The sequence below is a fragment of the Manis javanica genome, chromosome 13 (genome assembly GCF_040802235.1).
Source record: "Manis javanica isolate MJ-LG chromosome 13, MJ_LKY, whole genome shotgun sequence".
Taxonomy (NCBI): domain Eukaryota; kingdom Metazoa; phylum Chordata; class Mammalia; order Pholidota; family Manidae; genus Manis; species Manis javanica.
In genome coordinates this window covers 67,597,549-67,616,675 of record NC_133168.1, presented here as the reverse complement: position 1 = coordinate 67,616,675, position 19,127 = coordinate 67,597,549, and the positions used below count along the sequence as shown (strand labels likewise).

At 38.6% G+C, this 19,127-nt stretch overlaps 1 protein-coding gene across 2 annotated transcripts in view; it reads right to left on the bottom strand.

Moving 5' to 3' along the window:
* Positions 1-19,127, bottom strand: part of ESR1 (estrogen receptor 1) — a 302,834-nt gene that overhangs the window by 272,579 nt on the left and 11,128 nt on the right. The gene's annotated exons all lie outside the window — the stretch shown is intronic.

The window sequence follows — 19,127 nt, the reverse complement described above, 5'->3', positions numbered from 1 at the left end:
AGGTAGGTCATGAGGATGGGAATACAGCACAGAGAAGACAACTAATGACTCTGTCTTAAGTAATTGAACATGTAGTGCACTACTAAGATAGATAGTGACCACACTGGAAGGGATGAAGACTTGATAATACAGGTGAAAGTTGAACCACTGTGTTGTATATTTGAAACCAACATAAGACTACATATCAGAGATACTTTAATAAATAAATAAAAATAATAAATAAAAAAATACCAGCTTGCCTTTCTTAAAGTGCCCTTGTGCTCCAAAATAACTTTTCTATCCTACCACCAATTAAAATTCCCATTTCTGCACCTGTCTGAACTGAGAGTTAGAAGCAAAACAGTATGATTCAAGAGCTTCATACTAAGTTGGAAATTAAGTGAACTGTCTCACAGCTTTAAAATGGGAGGGTGAACCCAATTATCCCAAAGGACATGTAATCAACAGAATGTGTGGAAGAAAATAATTGCATAAGGGGAGGCATCTGGTAGATGACAGAAGTATCATTGTGACTCCAAAAAAACCAGGATGAACGATGGACCTATCTGCGTGAGAGACAGCTACACGTGATCTGGGCATTTCAGAATCCACCAACAAGGAGGGAAGAGATCCTAACACACTGGGGAAGCAAAACTCATCATGTCATTGGTCTTTTTCTCATCTACCCAGTTCCTTTTGTCTTAATTAATTGAACATGTAGTGCACAGCAGTTAAGGAAAAGGCTTCTGGAACCCAGTGGAGGGGTCTCAAATTCCCATCCTACCATTTCCTAAATGCAAGGTCCTCCCAGTATAAAATGGGGATAATATGAACTTCATAAGATCATTGTGAGAATTAAATCTAATTTATGTAAAGTGTGCCTGACACATAAACGTGCCTAGTATGTGGTAGATGGTGATAACAGTGACAATAATGATCAGTTATAAAGCACCTGCTAAATGCAAGAATAGCATACATTCCTCATCACAGGTAGCATACAAGTAAGCAGAAGACATAGACACATGTTGCTAGTTAATTATACCAAGTGATAGTTCTGTATATTTGATCTGGGTTGGAGGCACAAGTAGAGTAATGGCCAGGAACATGGTTCTTGAGTTGAACTGCCTGTGTTCAAATCCTGGCTCCACTACTTGATAACCATGTGGTCTTGGACAACTTATTTAGTCCTTGCATATCTCAGTTTCTTCAACTATAACATGGGGGTATGAATAAAACCTATCTCACTGGGTTGTTATGAAGATTAAAAGAATCAGTATGTGAAAAGTACCTAGGAGAGTGCACAGTATATAGTGAGTGGTCCAGAAAGGAACATTATCTGGGCTTTTCACAGGTCCGGAAGAAGATGAGAAATCCAGGATGAAGGGATAAAGAGAAAGAAAGGACGGTCATCCTGGGGAGGAGGAGAGAGACTGCAGCACCGGCTGTGTGGCCAGCCAGCTCTGGGGGGTTAGACTCACAAGGTCAAAAACCTTTAGTTCTCTTGCCCGAAGGGCAACCATCCCTTTCAATCTCGACATCATGGCTCATGCATCCATCATAGGTCATGGTTAGAGTAGCCCCAGTCTGTAAAATTGGATCTGATGGCTGATAAAAAGGCTCTGTGTCCAAAATATGTCCCCTACTAACCCCTATGAGAACCCAAAAGTGTTTGTCATCACTGGAGTTAAGTTTATGGATTAAGATACTTCATCCAAAAAATTGTCTTACAATGCAAAAAATAGGTCAACTGAAAAGATAACCAAACTGAACTAAGACCCACTAGCATAGAAGCATGAGTTATATACATTCTCTATAATCACATATACATACACAAAATCAAGGGAACTCTACCTATATGCAAATCCTGAAAGTGAAAAGTCCTTTTTATTTTTGTCAGAGAAATAGCCATGGTTTCTTGCTCATAACCAGAATACCTTCTTCAATTAACAAACCCAAGTAAGTTCTTAGCTCTTTGGAATTATATTGGCAAGGTTATGAAACTGCTTTTTACTTTTCTGACAAAAGGGTTATATACAATATGTGAAAACAAGATATCAGATACTTTTATTTTAGCTTAATGACTCATACTTTTTTACAATGTAAATTAGTTGTCTGATGAGACTAATACCCTATGACATTGAGCAGGCTATTTATAGTGGCAATTTTATAATTGAAATAAAAATGTTATCCTTGAATAAGGAAAGAAGCATAGCTTTCTAAAATTTTATCATAAAAAGTTACCAACTATAACTTGAAAAAACTTGCATTTTCAGATTTTATTTTTCTGAAGAAAAAAGATAAAAGCTTATAAAGATAAACCATAGATTTAACCTCTATCCTGTTCTGGCATAATGAAAGTGGTAATATAGACACCTTATTCTATCTCCCTGAGGATAATCATGAAGATAATTATGAAAGTTATTAGAAACCAAAGGCTCTGCAAACTCAATCTCACTATGATCACATGGCTATTATTCCATGAGCTCAGGATAAAATTTAAGTAGCATTCCATCACAGGTAAGCCATGGCGGAGGCACTGGGTTGGTGTAAATGCTTAAAGAGTTTATAGAAGTCTTATGCAAAGATTTATGTGTGGGGGCAGCACTGAGATGAAGCAGCAGGGACCTGGTGACATCTCAAACCACCTCCCGTGTAATTCTGTACTTGGCCACCATGTGGACACTGCATGAAGCTGCTCCATTTCCACATTGTTCTAGGTGCCCAGACAGCCGAGCCCGACGCTTCCAAGGATTTAAACTTCAAAAAAGTTTTAAAAATCATGTCTGCACCCATGTTTTTGTCTGTTATTCAGCTTCCCCATAGCAGAGGAAGAAGCTACAAAAAACAGGTGTGTCCTGCATCCTTGGGTGACTCAGAGGAAATTTTCTGGAGAAAAGAGGCAAGGACAGTATCTTTTTATGATTAGTCTTATACAAAGACCCTTCTAACTGCAGTTTGGCTAGACAGAGAAAATGGAATCTATTTAATTCAATGACCCATGAAAAATTGTGCGAACATGGTCTCAGAGATAAAAGGAAAAGTTACAGTGAACAATTCACCAGGGAAGACTGGTAGGGATTTCTCCACTGCTACACGTTATGCTGTGACCATGATTTCTTCACATGATCATAAAACGTAGGGAGCGTAGTTCCTCTTGGTGATGTCCCATCACTCGATAGGAGGTACTGCTTCCTCATCATCTACGGGACTAGAGTGAACTCCTAATTGGGAGCTTAATTGTGAAGACATGTATTTGTTGTTAATGATTCATGCAGCAAGGCCAAAACTAGATCATAACAAGAAAGAAATTCTGAAAAAGAGGTAGTGACAAAATCAGATGACATAAACGAGACAGGTGTTGGCCATAGGACCTGACAAAGCTGGATCTTGAACCCTCTGAGAAGAAGTAGCTCTTGAGGACACATCAGCATGGAAAATGGGAGGCTGGAAAAGGCCAAAAGAAGATGGTCAGAAAGAGAAGGGCCCAGGAACAGGCCAGGGCCAGAGGTACCAGGAGATGATATCACCAAATATGAGATCACCGGATATGAGATCGGTCCAGAAGTGACATCATTACGAGCTTGTGTATATAATCGGTGCTCAGAAAATAAACTGTATCACTTGTCCGCCATCAGCGGGCAGTGAACCTCGTGATCCCAGCTTGGGTTTCCGTGTCTTGCTTGCCTCTTTTTCTGTATTTTCCTTAAGCTCCTCACTCCCCTGCCACTCAGGGTCAGCTGGCTTGTGGAGCTGGTCTCCGCAACAGAGCGAGGCAGAGAGTTCCCATCCAGGGTGACGGGCAAGTAGACACAATGGGGAAAGGGGAAGCAGACTGGATACAGGGCAGAACCAGCACCAGGGGCCTAAAAGAAGCAGGAAGAGAAGCTCCAGGGACAGGGCTGGGGGCCAGGGTGTTGGTCCTGAGAAAAAACACAGGTGCAGGGCAAGAGCCCAGTGTCTGGAGTCAGAAATTCACCAACTGGAGTGTATAAAAACTGGGCCTAGGGGAGAGACAGAGGCTTGTAGCAGAAATGATGAAAGAATTAGTTGCCAGGCCTATGGTACAATCCAAGAAGGGGTAACAAGACTAACATGATGTTGAGCCACAGAGGGGAATGATCGCCCATTCTCTTAATTCCCCCTTTATCCCTTTCAACCTTGGCATTGATAACTCTACAACCTTGGGCAAGTTACGTAACCTCTCTGAGCCTCAGTTTCCCCATCCATCAATAAGCTAATAGGACCTGTCTCATAGGCTTACTGAGGGGTTTCAATAAGACAATGTGTGTAAACCATTTTAGGCCAGCATCTAGCACCTGGTAGGACTCCACAAACACCACCTACCTTCCTTTACCGTACCACTCTTTTCACTTTATTCTTGCTAAACTCTCAGTTTCTTAAAGATAGATCCAAGCCTTATTAATTCCCCGGTGCATGTTGCCCGGGTCCTGCCATAATGCCAGTGACACCCGGGCCCCACTGATCCGGGGTGAAGTGACTGACAGGGAGTGGTGTGAAAGGGTGGTGTGGTGGCTGTGACTGTGTCCTGGCAGACCAAGCAGACCTCATGTGGGTGGCCGGAAGTCAAACACATAAATGCTTTCATCTAAATACCTTTTTAGCATTGCTTTTCTCGAACAAATCCTGTATTTTAATACCAGATTTATGTGGTTCAAACTACGTCTGTGTTCATTAAAATCCAAAAGTCCAGAGTCGGGAAGCACTTTCACTGTCTTTCTCTACGGGGTATTTGAGGCAATGTCAGACTGCCCCAGAGCACCAGCAGCCGTTTTGTGGTGGCCGGTGAGGTGGGGGAGGAGGGAAAAAGGTTAAATAAGGAGGCACAGCAAAATATTGGGTGTGGGAGGTGAATATGTCCCTTATCTTGGTTATTGGGATGGTTTCATGGGTTTATACATAAGTCAAAACTTATCAAATTGTACACATTAAATATACATGGTTTATTGTGTGTCAATTACACTTTAGTGTAGCTTTTAAAAATTTCAAAGATTGGAAGTCATTGAACAGTTTAGATATCATAAATGAGTTTTAAAATGTATTCAAGGTTTTGGATCAAGTCAAAATATCAAATAACTAAATGTTTTCAAGTGATAACAAACTTTCTGATAAATAAATTGAAAGTTTTCTCATTGTTTAGTTGAAATTTCCATTTGTAGGCTGTCAAAGTAGGTTTTTTCCTAATAACAATAAGAATAGCTGAAATCAAATCACTTGCTATGGCCCAGAATACTCTGTGCAACTTTAATGTGTTGTATCATTTAATCCTCAGGATCCACCTATGAATTAGATAGAGCATTATCCTCATTTACAGAGAGAAGGCCTCTTAGAACTAAGATCACACACCAAATTAGAGAGAGAACTGACATTTCAAATCAGGCAGTCTGAGTCCAGAGCCCATGCTTTCGGTCACAAAGTGATGCTGCCTTCTAATGTGGCTTTAGGGAAAATCCTCCTCTCCCATTAAAGACTGTCAGTCAGGGGGTTCTTCTCTCTTCTCCTGTCCTGGGCCCTACTTTCTCTAAGACTGGGCCCAACTTCTCCTTTGACAAACGATAATATATCACAATCAAGCTGGATATAGTTCAGAAATGAAATATCTGCTTGAAAATCAACTAATTCATCATCTTAACAGAATAAGGGACAATACTCATATGACCATCTCAGAAGATACAGAAAAAACATTTGATAAGACTTATATTAATAATACATTAGTAATAAAATATTATAACAATTAATTAATTGATTGCTTTTATATTAATTCACAACTTTAAAATAGCCAACTAGTTAGGATTAACTACTTTACTCTGATCTTTTTAAAGTATCTTCAAAGACGTGTAGAGCAAATATCATTTCTATTGATGAAATGTTAAAAGCTCCCCTGAAATCAGAAGTGAGGAAAGAATGCCCATCATCACCTTCTAATTCCCATTATCAGAAAGTCCTAGTCAGTGCAAGAAGGCAATAAATGAGAATAAAGTTTTAGAACCACAAGAAAAATAAATTAAAACATCACTATTCATACATGACATGACTGTATATTTGGAAAATTCAGAACTTATAGACAAATATTATACTTAATAAGTTAAATTAGCAAGTTTACTGGATACAAGGACATTGTATCCAGTAAACTTGCTAAAAATCAGCTAGAAATTGAGATTTTTTTAATATCCTTGATGATAACATAAAAGTATCAACTACTCCCTCAGAACAAATTAATAAAAGATGCACAAGTTGACACATAAAACTATGCAAGCTATAAAAAGTAGAGAAATTAAATGAGTAAATAAATGGTAAATAAATGGGGCGATATATCATGTTCATGAACTGGAAGACCCAATATTGTAAATTCCTTTTCTACCAAAGTGAGCCAGTGGCTTTCAGCTCCTCACCCCCCAACACCACACTGGTCCCGAGATTTTAAATTCAGGCCCCACCCCCCATACACCTGATTCCTTTGCTCTCAGTTGATCCTATAAGCCCTGTGGTTTTCCACCTCTATTTCTCCTCCTCTCTTTCTTCTCCTCTTGGCCAAATCCACTGCTCTGATACAATTCCACCTTTTTATAAGTTCTTCCTTGTGTGACTCAATTTAAGTTCATTTCTCTTGCCTCAAATTCTATAAGAATTTTTGACAGATAATTAGTCTTCATGTTTACAAACTCTTACATCACCATCACCTGTTATGTAAATATTTGTTATTTAACTATTCACCACTCATCTCCCCAACTAGAACACTCATTCCAAGAGGAAAGATAATCAGACCTCATATTCTTTTCCTTCACTCCTGCATAATGCTTTCCACATAGGAAATGCTCAATACACATGTACAGATATGATTTGCTATACACTGTATGTCACCACAATTACTAGATAAGAACTAGACGACATTTTGCCTCCAACACACATAAGTACAATACACCAAAATCTTGGAAATCTAAGACTTACATGGCTTTTTCTCTATTAATTAGAACAATATGATAAACAATAATCTTGAGAGCCTTACCAATTCCCAAGAATTTACCCAGAAAACTAAGAATTGGAGAATTTACCCAGAAACTCTAGAATCCCAAATCAAAGAAGAGAGCCATAAGTTTTCCTGGAAAAGCAAACAGAAAACTTAAAACTCTTTTAAATAAATTCTGTGTTCTAAGAGTTTTACTACTAGAGGAACACAATTAACCACACCACCCCCACATGACCTCAAAACACATGAATGGTGATTCAGCAAATGCAAAAGCTAAAACTCCAATCAACAATAACTATTAAGAAAACCAACTGCCCTGGGGTGCTGGGTGGGGTGGTGGGGGGCCAGAAATATGGATTTAATGAGTTGTCATGGAAAAAAGTCTGCAATTCCTTAATCAGCGGCCAGTGGTGGGAGAACTGTAATAATCTATGGCAGAAAGCCCTCTATTGGATCACACACAAAATGATAGACCATACTCTTCTAAATCCTTCACTCTGATTATGGAATATGAAGCAAAATGCATAGAATGACAGCAAATGTGTTGCCTAATTTCATTTGCTGACACTACAGAATAAAATCCTGATCATCCAGAAACTTAGTTCTTTAAATGACCCAACAAAAGCATATTTCCTAGGTGGCCTAAGATTCCTAGAAGATGAATTAGGAAAACAGATACATAAATTTGTTCCAATGTCACCATCTAAATAACTCTGGATTTAAATCTGAAAATGAGAAAGAGCAGGGACAGAGAACAGGATGGGCGCGGGACACCGCTGCAGCTGCCACCAAGCAGACTTCCTCTGTCTTACAGAGATCTGTCTGAAGGGTGGAGGTTTCTTAGCCATAAACACTTGCAATCATTCCTTTTGGCAAATAGTAGCTTGAACACTTGCAATCATTCCTTTTGGCAAATAGTAGCTTGTGAAAGATATAAGAGGTTCCTCATCCTACGGAATTGCTCCAACAGAACTACAGTGTATGTGCACACGCACATGTGTGTTTGCTTGTTTGGGTGTCTATCTTCCATGTGATGAGTGTCATCTGGTGATCCTTGACTGTCCGATCATATTCCTGTGTGTGCATCTCCAAAGTAGTCAAGTGGGCACCCAGTCATTTTTTTGGTAGACCATTAAATGTCTGTTTCTAAAGGTCCGTTCTCTTGGACTGGTTAGCTTCCTCAGAGATGTCTCCTCCAAACTCCTGCCTGCATGGTACAAGCCTTGCTGTCAGTACTGAAACAGGAAAAGCTAGGGGGCTCCCATTCAGCATGACAGCCTTTTTTCCAGAAAGAGATGTATCCCTCTCCACTAAACTGCTTGGCATTCGGAAATCAGGATGGCTTATCAGAAGCTATAATTGCTCCTTTTAAAGACTTTCAACTAATTCTCCTATTTTCAGCCCCAGCCCAGCCCTAGCTTGGGAGGCACCTGTTGCCTTCAAATCTCAAGTCTTCCTGGAATTCCATAGTTCGATGGACTTGCTTTTGAAAGGCTGCCCTCTACTCCAGAAGCTTAGGTTTCCGCATGAACTGTCTGCTAAGTTGGTTACCAGTCATCTATCAGCTTTCCATATGTTATGCCTGACTTATTCTCCAAGGTCCTATTATCTATCTCCCTATCGAGATTCTCCCAGTACCTCCAGGGCAGGTAAATCTCATAGGATATTAATGTGTCACTGTCTTTTGGAAAGCAAATCAAACTTCTCCGAGTATTCCTTGACTGGTTTACATATCTGTGGTTCACTTTAAACAAAATGAAATATCCTCAGCCCTTACAGGTAGCTAGCTGCCTGAGAACCTGCTATTGTGTGATGAACATATATTTAACAAATGCTAGTTGAATGATCTATTTCTTTTGAACAAGAGTGAATTCTGTTAATATAGACAGGCCTTTAAAAGCCCATATTTGCAACTCTAAGCCAATGAGTCTGATAAACTGAGGTTCTCTGAAGGAGGGGATAAGATCTTTCTCTCTCCAGCATCTTGCACAGCGATTTGTTCTCCCAGCATTGGGCACACTGCCTAGGTCCAAGGAGATATTCAGTGTGTAAGTGTTAAACAAATGAATGAAAGTCTTTAGCAGCTTCCTTTCCAAACATTCTAGTCCCATTATTTCCACAGAGTTGATTTTGCTACCTAAAATTTCTTTTCACAGTTTTAAAACATTGGCAGACATGCTCCCAGTTCCTTCCTAAACCCCAGGAATCTCTCTCCATCAGTTGTCCACTTCGTCATGCTCCCTATTCCAGCCAAGCGCTCTTTCAGGACTCCTACCTGGCTTTTTGCTGTTTGGGTTTTGGTAGCCTGCTGGGTCACAGGAAGTCCCTGAGTGCTCTGCCCACTTCTAGCCTCTCCCCACAGGGCCTTGCATTCCAGCCATGATGAGCCACTTGCAGCAAGGCGCCAAATCCCACCTTGTTACACAAACATGTTTCTTATTGCCTCTTTCATAAATACTCACCTCCGATGTGTTACCCTGGTCCCCCTGCCAACTATCTATGCATCTACACCATCTTGCTTGTGGTTATCAATCACTAGGTTTCGACCTTGCAGTCTCTGTGAAAGCTGCTAGTGGAGTCATGTAACTACTTCAGTCATGTTCTAAACCATCACAAATCCTAAGTCAGGGACTTCCGCCCCCTCAAACATTAAAGGGAAATATGAAGATACACTCAGTGGTAACTTGAATGTATGTCGATCTCAGTAGTTCAAGAAATCTGCTTTTATTTCCTGTGGCTCCCTTATCATTCTTTTCTCTTTTGATAAACAAAAAGGGAAGAGAAGTTTACAAAATCTACCTAGATCTCAGAGGGAAGGTGAACCATATAGCAGTCTGCTTGCCAATCAAGTTTTCTTGCCAAAGTGAGCTTTACAGATACTATTAAAACAACTTCGAAAAATCTTTCCTTTAAATTTATCCAAAACATCATGCTTTGAACTCCCCAGCGGAAAAGCCGTGTGCTTGCCCCGGCCCCTCCGGGAGCCCCCAACCTCCTCTCCCTAACTGGGGTCCAAGCACCCTGGCCTCCTATAGGGAATGCGCTTCTGCCTCAAGACTTAGCACTCCTTCCCTCTGCCTGGAAGTTTCTTCCCCAGACATCCTCTGCCTCACTCCCTTACCTCCTCGGGTCTTTGCTCAGATGCCCCCTCCTCAGGGAGGCTCACCTTAACTTCTTGTTTCATCCTCTCCCCACACCCACAAAGCCCCTTCACCTTCCCGTGCCCCACTTCTGCTCTTTGTCAGAGCACTTATCACCTTCTGACATCTATACCTCCTCATTTAGCTAATTGTTTATCATCTGTCCCCCCGGCTGCGCATGAGATGTAAGTGCCACAAAACCAAGACCTTTGTTTATGCTGGTCACTGCTGGCGCTGAACCTCCAGAACACCGTCTCGACATGGAGGGAGCTCCTAGATCCTGAATGGTTGCATGAATACTATAAACGGGATTGTGTCTAGGAGCAGGTGAAAGCAGAGCTTGAGGACAGGAAGGTGACAAAGGGAGGGATGAAGGACTAGCAAGACGGGGGTTCTTTCCTTCTGTCCCCACTGCTCACCAATTCAGGTTGCTTCTCTGGCCCCCAAAGATGGGGAGAAAGGAAAGAAGAGAAAGAAGGGGGAGGAATGGGGGTAAGATGAGAAACAGAGAAGGACGGACTGCCAAGGGTGTTCGTCTGAGCAACGTTTAAACCTTCCAACAAAGCAGCGAGTCCACTGTTCACTCTCTCAGCTATTTCTCTCCTGAGGAAATTGAAACTAACTAATATAAAAGATATTTTTAAGGCCCAATAAAACTGCATGATTTAAACAGACACCAGTAATTGTCAGCAAGCAACAAGGACTTCCTTGGGGCACCATAACCTATTTTTCAGTCCTTTAGAAAGTATAACCACTCCACCCCCTCCGCATTCACCCCATTTGCAAGGACACGCGTGAATTTTTTCTCCCAGTCCTTGCATAATTTTTCTCACTAGTATATCTTAGCAATAGGTAGGAAGGCAGAAATCTCACACATGTTTTTAAAATGAGAAGAAGCCTACTAATGCTCAATTCTCTGGTCATCAAAACTAGTCCAATAATTTTTTAATTAGCTTACCAATACTCCTTGAGTACTTATAAAGTGTTAGTCTCTGGGCCAGGTGCTGAAGTACTAGGATGATAAGATGTGACTCTTAATTATATTCAATGCAGTGTTTCTCATCCTTTGTATAAATAGATGAAATTCATGCTCATCCTACAGATAGAGCGCTGGCTTCCTCAGTACAGCTTATTACTGATTCATAGAAGAGAAGAACTATCTTGCATGTATGCTCACCAACAAGCAAATATTTTTATTGAATTTCATTTTCTCATTTCTTATTATGAAAACAGTAGACTTTTTAATTTGTTTTACAGATACAAAGTGTTACCACATTTTGTTATAATGTTTTATAACATTCACTCATTCATCAAATGTTCAGAGTGCTTCTAGAAACCAGGGAGGGCTGTGGTTAAAACAGTGAATTATAAGGAAAATGCTTGCTTAAAGTTGGTGCACACACTGACACAGAGCTCCTCCCAAGACCCTTCCTCCTTGAAAATAACCGATGTGAGGAGGTAACAGGAGAAACTCCCTGTGAAACTATTACGTACATATATAATTTCCCAAAACACTATTATTCCCATCCCACTTTAAAAATAATTATTATCAATTTATTACCATTATAAAAATAATGCTTGATCAATATGGAAAATTTGGAAAATATAGAAAATTGGAAGAAGAAAAAAATTCATTCATAATCCTACCACCAGGGTCAGCTAATGTTAATTGCTTGATAGGTTCTCTTCAAGTTTTATTCCTTATATTGGATTACTTTTTCTTTAAAAGGAACACAACAAGATATGAGACCAATATGAAGATGACTAATCCTATAGAAGAATCTAACACAAGGTCTGAACTAATATAAAGACCACAAAACTGTCAAACCACTGAAAATCAAATATATATTTAAGGTAGTTACAACCATAAACCCAATATGCTTTGCTTTTGTTTGATTTTTTTAATTCATTTAAAATTTATATGAAAGTCTCAATGTTTAAAACTAGACCAAAGTTATGAATAATAATAATGAATGGGGTATTAAATTGCCAGATATTAAAATATACTACATTATAGTCAAAGCAATACAACCCTGGCCTGGCAGTAGATAAATAGATGAGTGGACTAGAGCAAAGAATCAAAAAACAAATACTAGAATATGTGGAAATTTAATATATAAAATAAATTATGTTTAAACAATTAGCAGTCCTTCTAAAAGAAAATACAGTTCTTCCTCTACCTTTGTGTAAAAATGAATTGAGGAAGGAAAAAATTACTAAAATATCAAAAATAACAAAAATAGAAATAAGAACTAAAATTAGAAGGAAATTTAAGAAAATAGGTGGGAAGACCTTGTCAAGTAAGACAGAAAATCCAGATTCTGTGAGGGAAGAGAGAGAGATGTGTTATCATAAGATTACTTTCTAAATTATGTGGCAGAAAATTACAAAAATAAAATCAAAGAACAAATTATTCATGTGGAAAGATACAGCAACTATGTGACAAAAAAAATTTGTAATATTCAAGGAGCTTTTATAAATTTATAAGAAAAAAAAGCAACTATGTATAGGAAAAATGGGCCAAGGATACATATAGGAAATGGACAGAGAAGGAAAAACCAAAGGAATAATAATAATATGAACATATGCTCAACCTCATTAGAAGTCAAGACAATAAAAATTAAACTAATCATGCTTACTCATTAGACTAGCAAATATTAGGAAGTAGAGAAATAAGAGCATGGGGAAAACGATATTCTGAAACATCATGAGTGGGAATGTGATTTGCCATAATATTTTTAGAAAATAATATGGGCAAACCAATTAAAATTTAAGACTACAAACACCCTTTGAACTAACAATTCTACTTCTAGGAATAGACCATAAAAATAAAGTTACCAATAGCTAAGAATATGTTTATGAATATTTGTGGTGACAGCATTTTGAATGCCTATTGATAACAGAATACTTGAATAAATCTTAACAAATTCATACTTCAGACAATTATTAAAAGAACTAGATAGATCTTTCTTGTACCTCTAAGATATATTTCAAAGAGAGAAAATCAAGACAGGGTAAGACACACACAGTTACATACAGTTGACCCTTGAACAACATGGGTTTGAACTGTGCAGGTCCACTTACAGGTGGATTTTTTTTCAATAAATATATTGGAAAATTTTTTAGAGATATACAGTTTGCAAAGGCATTTTCTTTTCTCTAGCTTAGTTTATTGTAAGACTATAGTATATAGTGTATAATATATATAACGTACAAAATATGTGTTGATAAACTATGTCTGTTATCAGTAAGGCTTCTTGTCAACAGTAGGATAATCCCCAACAGTTTTGGGGAGTCAAAAATTATATGCAGATTATCAGTTATGTGAGAGAGTTGACACATTGCTCAAGAGTCAAGTGTGTTGTGTAAATAGCTTGTTCCCACATTTTAAGATAAATAGGATCCAGTCCCTTCTGTATCAGTGTATGTGTTCATACGGGGTTGTGTGAGCATGCAGAAAGGTGTAGAAGACACACATCAAGCTGTATTCAGTGGTTTCTCTGGAGGAGTTCAGCCCAAGCAAAAAGAAAGGAAGAAAAGAAGAAAGACAAAAGACTGTAGCATAATAAAATCACAAAAATAAAATCCAACCCATTATATTAATTAGAGGTAACCAATAATAGAATAAATTCATGGACAAGGACCAGAGGTGGTATAGCCAAATAAAGTAATGATTTGAATTCTAGGTAGGATTGTGGGCAATTAGTGCTTTAAAGAGAGTTTGGATAATATAATAATATTTTCAAAAAGGAATAAAATAAATCTGGTAATACCCCCTCCTCAAGAACCTTAAAAGCAGCTTTACCCTTTGACACTGTATTTCTACTTTTAGAAATTATTTTTAAGGAAATAAACAAAGATGTGGACATCAATGCTTATTAAACACCTAAGTAATTAAATAAATTCTATTAAAAAAGTGCTACAGATACAACTTAATTTCAGTTTGTAAAATGCATACCTGTATGTGTATGTGTGTATGCATATGTGTGCATATTATGTGTATATGTGTATATATACACTACATGATATAATATTAATGAAAACCCAAGATACAATATAACTTCAATTTCTGAAATACACATTTTGTATATGTATGTATTTTGTGAATGGAAATTGTGTTATGTTTTGGGTTTTAGTTAACATTATATTAGAATTTTTCCATTTTATTTAATAAGCAAACATACAAAGATAAAAATATATACACATACATACTAAGCAAAAAAACTATATGAAAACATACTAAAATATTCTAGTGATTATGTAGCTATGAGTATATAAGTGATTTTTATCTTTATTCTTTTCTCTTTTCAAAACTTGTTAAAATTAATATGCATTCTACAATATGCAAAAACACAGTAACTATTTTTAAATTGAAACGTAAGTAATGAGTTCATTTAAATGTGAAAATACCACTTCTAGTCAATTCAGAAGCATAGCCTTCCTCCATTGATACTCCAACATTAGAAAGCACTGACAGGTTTCTCAGAAACCGAAGCCTGATTCTACATCACGTCAACAGAATCTAGAGCACAGAGCTCCCCAGATCAACAACAGTCCCTCCAGCATCATATAAACCCCCGGAGACTGCAAATCCTCATGTTTCAAGGATGAACCCCTCAGGTAAGAAGGTCTCAGGCTGCTCAGAAAGCCTTCCTATGAAAACCAGAAAAGCTGTATTTTTATATTACCTCTACTGAACAACATTCATAATTTGTTTCTTCAGATTTCCAGTTAGAGCAGATTTCTGTAGTTTGGTCAGAGTCTCAAAATTGAAAACATTTCCATTTTCTCTCTTGCTTCTCCTCCTGGGTAGAAAGGATTTCAGCTGAAATGAAAAGTAAAGGCACCAGTGTGGGAAGACAAACAAGCCTGAAGGGAGCTGGTGAGGTCTCATGGCAAAGCAAGGATGACCAATAAGCTTTGTTCCTACCCCCGAAAACCTTTCCTGAAAGGACCGATGGCCAACAGGATAAGCAGCACCCCTGAGGCATGCTTCTGCCCTCCTACCTCCCTTCCTGACCATCCCTTGGAAGGGCTTTTGCTTCCTGGTTGACGCAACAAGGATAACCCACTGCATCTTGTTCCCAGGGCCCAGTGGGGCTGAAGAAAGATCAACAGAAACAGGGGCAGATTTCTGCAAAACACACTAGCCAATCTCTTCATTGCCACTGTAATTGGAAGAAATGTGTTCTGCATGCTTGAGCTCAGTAGGGAGCACAAAACTATTCTGAAAAGTTTCTTTAATACTTAACTAGTAACAAACAAACAAACTATCATTTACACTTCAATTGGCAATAGTATGTTATTATTTACATAGGGGACAAACCAATAATGCATGTTGTAACTGGGAGAAAACATGGATGTAGATATGTTTGTGTATGTCCTCAGCGGATTCTAGCTTCTGATGCTTGGCTCTCTTTAGCATCATGGAACCTGAACTTCCAGATGACTAAGATTTTTGCTTCTTAAGAAAATGCACTACTGTTGTACACATACAACTTCAGACTGGATAGAAAATTCTGATCCATCTTACTTGCTACTATGTGTCAGATCAACGAGATAGGTAGAAAACTACTCTAATTAGCTGTATGGCCCTGTTACATAGGCAGACCAAGATTGAATGCACCAAACTGAACCTGTTACCCTGAATCAACTATAATCAAAGTGTGTATTAGGGCTCTTGTTAGCAGATGTTCAGACAGATAAATTAATAAAAGAAGTCCTTCTCTAAGCACCTGGCATGAAGACAGGAATTACAATAAACAATACTGGACTGTATTTACTGAGTTGCAATTTACTTAAGAGACAAGATTAAAGCCACAAGATAGAATCAAAACTGGGAGAAATCACATAAATAGGTACCAGTAAGAATGGAAATAGAGCAGAGAAGTAATATGACCCAAATAGAGAGTGAAGAGAGAATAATGGTAGCTCATTTATTAGTAGAAATGAACACATATTGTTACATTGTATTCAGTTCTTGATTATTCATGTGTGATTTACCAATTTTGAGGATTTTCTTCCTTCTGCAAGTCTTTATAATTGTGCTTCATTTCTCATCATCTTTAGTTCATATGCATCCAGGGACCCCAAAATAATGTTTACCATTAATCTATATTAAACTTAATAAGCAAAGCAACCGGATAGTATGGCTATGGTTTTACTGGTCAAAGGACCTCTTCACTTCTCAAGCTTAGCATCAAATCTGGTGACTCATTTTTCACTAGTGGAAGAGAAATCAGAATGGCAATTGAACTTGATAAACGAAGATCTGCTCAGCTGATCCTTGCCTCTTGTCTTACTAAATAGAATTGAACCAGATAAAATCAGTCAACTCTATTAAGTTCCATTTACAGGCAGGAAAATGTGCTCATACAATATTGAAAAGTAGGAAAGGCACCGTCCATTCCCTGTAAAGGCTTAGTCTCAGAGTTCTTGACTGTAGTAGATGAGTTCTAAACAGTAAAAAGGAAATCATAAGAATTTGTCCCATGCAGTGTGGATACAAATATCATTTCACAGTGGAAATTTGAGCTCCTCATTTCAGCAGATTATAAGCATCTCAAGGGAAGAGGATTTTCCCTTTTATAACTGCTTCTGTATTTCCTCCAGCATCTAAGCTTTCTGCCTGCAGACATAACCTGAAAACCCTTATTTACACTGGCGAAGATCTTGAGTTACAGTTCTAAGTTCAAATTGTGTTATACCATCTACCAACTAGATGGTTTTCAGCAAATTACTTGATTTCTCTAGGCCTTGGCTTGTTTTCCTAGAAAGTGGGTAAAATGATAACTACTTCTAGAGATGCTGTAATATCTTAATAGGCCATTCTCTGTAAGGTGCAAAGCACCATAGCTAGCAGAAAATGTGATCAATAAATGCAGAGCTGATATTATTAGCATTAGATTAATTTCTTAACTGAACTGACTCCAAGAGTGAATAAAGTAGATCAGATCACAAAACAAATATGACTTTAAAGAATTTATTTTTGTAACTTGAGAGGTAGAGAAAGAGAAGGAGAGAGAGGGAGGGAGGGGGCAAGGGAAGGAAGGGAGAGAGGGAGGAGGGAGGGAGCGAGGGAGCGAGTCAAGGACATGTCCATGACTACACGATGGCACTACACTAACCCTCTAACATATTTTATGTATTTTATTCTTCAAGCCTTAGAATCTTTCTATATAAAACCAACATTTAATATTAATGGAGCCAAATATCTTTGGGAGTGGGAGAAACACTGATGTTACATGTTGTTAATAAACAGAAAGGCAATAAAATGGGGAAATACCTTTCTGGTGTTATCACCTAAGTGGCACGATTATTCAGATATGTTTTCAAGGAGCCCCGGGTTCAATGGCACCTAGGATCCCAGTGGTTTTGTTTCAGGCCTCTTTCAAAGTGCCACCAACAGCACAGCCTTAGAGCTTTCTGGAATAATCGACTTTGGATCCAGGACCTCAAAGTGGGAAGAGAAATGCAAGACCACTCAGAGACGAACAAGTGCGTAGGAACACCAAAAAATTGAGGAACGAAATAGCATATGGAAAATTGCGGAACGAAATAGCATATGGAAAATTGCGGAGGATCCAAATTCCCAGGGATTTGCATTGATTCTACTTTCTTCAGGCCCCCCGAGGTCGAGGTACTTTGATTTGTTAAACCCTTTCCCTTTGCCCTCCTTCCTCTGGCTACATTGAGCTGGCAAGGAGCTACAGGCGCTCTCACCTTGGAGTAAGACGCTACAGCAGTTCACCCAGTTCAGAGTTCTATGATTCACTGGAGGGTTCATTCACCACTGCTCAGACTCGTCATACAAGGATTAGAACTACGATTGTTTAAAATTCCTAAGCCAGAGGAGTTTTTGTGGTATTTCTAAATGGCCTGCAGTCAGCGACGCCGTTGCAGATGAGGCTGATGGTTCTGTGTGCCCAGGAACACGTGCGCATCTCCACCCTAGGAAGACTGGCTTGACCAGTCCCTCTGCACTGTTGAGGTCAGTAGCAAAGCCCAGAACTGATGACGTTATTTAACATTTTGGTTAGTCACTAAGTCTTTGTCTAGAACTTTCATTTCCTATACAGCAAAGTTGGCAAGGTCCAACCGAAAATTTTCCTGAAATACTTCATTCCAACAGGCCCGTGCTACAATGAGAAAGTCACCACCCTGAGCAGTACATGTGAATGTGGTCCCTAGTGAAATAAGGGTAGGTCCATCAGCATCCCGAGCTGACTGGCAGACAAACCTGTGTCCCAGGCCCCAGGCTTCCCTTGCCATTTAGGCAGGTTACATAAAAATAAACCTTCTTAGTATAACTCAGTTGACTCCCACTTCCTGTGCTTTTGTATGTTTCAAACAATAACATAGTATTTACAAATAAGGGGCTTTTAATCTTTTATGTCACATTCCTGATATTGGATTCTCAAACTGCTAAATGAGTACACAGCCTCTCAAGTTGGCTTCTAGGCAGTGGCGACAACTTGCAATTTCATTGTATTACATTCATGGCTTTTCAAGAGGTTTGCTAACTAGTTTAAAAATGTCCCATGGAAGAAATGAGACCTAGACTCAAAAGTCAGTAAAGTATTTTCTCTCTTAAATTTTAAATAAAAGACAGTGTGATAACTTGGTGATCACAAATACAAGTGAACTGGTGACTTGTCTACCTAACAGCCTTTTTGCCCCCATGAAACTGTCACTTGTCACTTTGAATAATTAAATTCAGCAGAAATATTTCTCAGTGAGAATGTTAACAATTGTGTCTCTATTTTTAGGTAGGTAACTGAATATACAAAGTCGATTATCTGAAGACGTTCTCCTATTTTAGAGCTAAATGCATGCTCATATTTTACTTCTCATTAGCTCCATACTACCGGCAGGAGGAGGAGGTTGTGGGACTGAAATCAGGAAGTGTTTTCAGTTGATAGCAGCCATAGTAAAGCTTTGAGGGGGAAAAGAATGAAATAAAAGAGGTGTTTCTTTTAAAGTTTGGGTTTCCTGTATACAGAGTGGACAATTGAGCATCATAG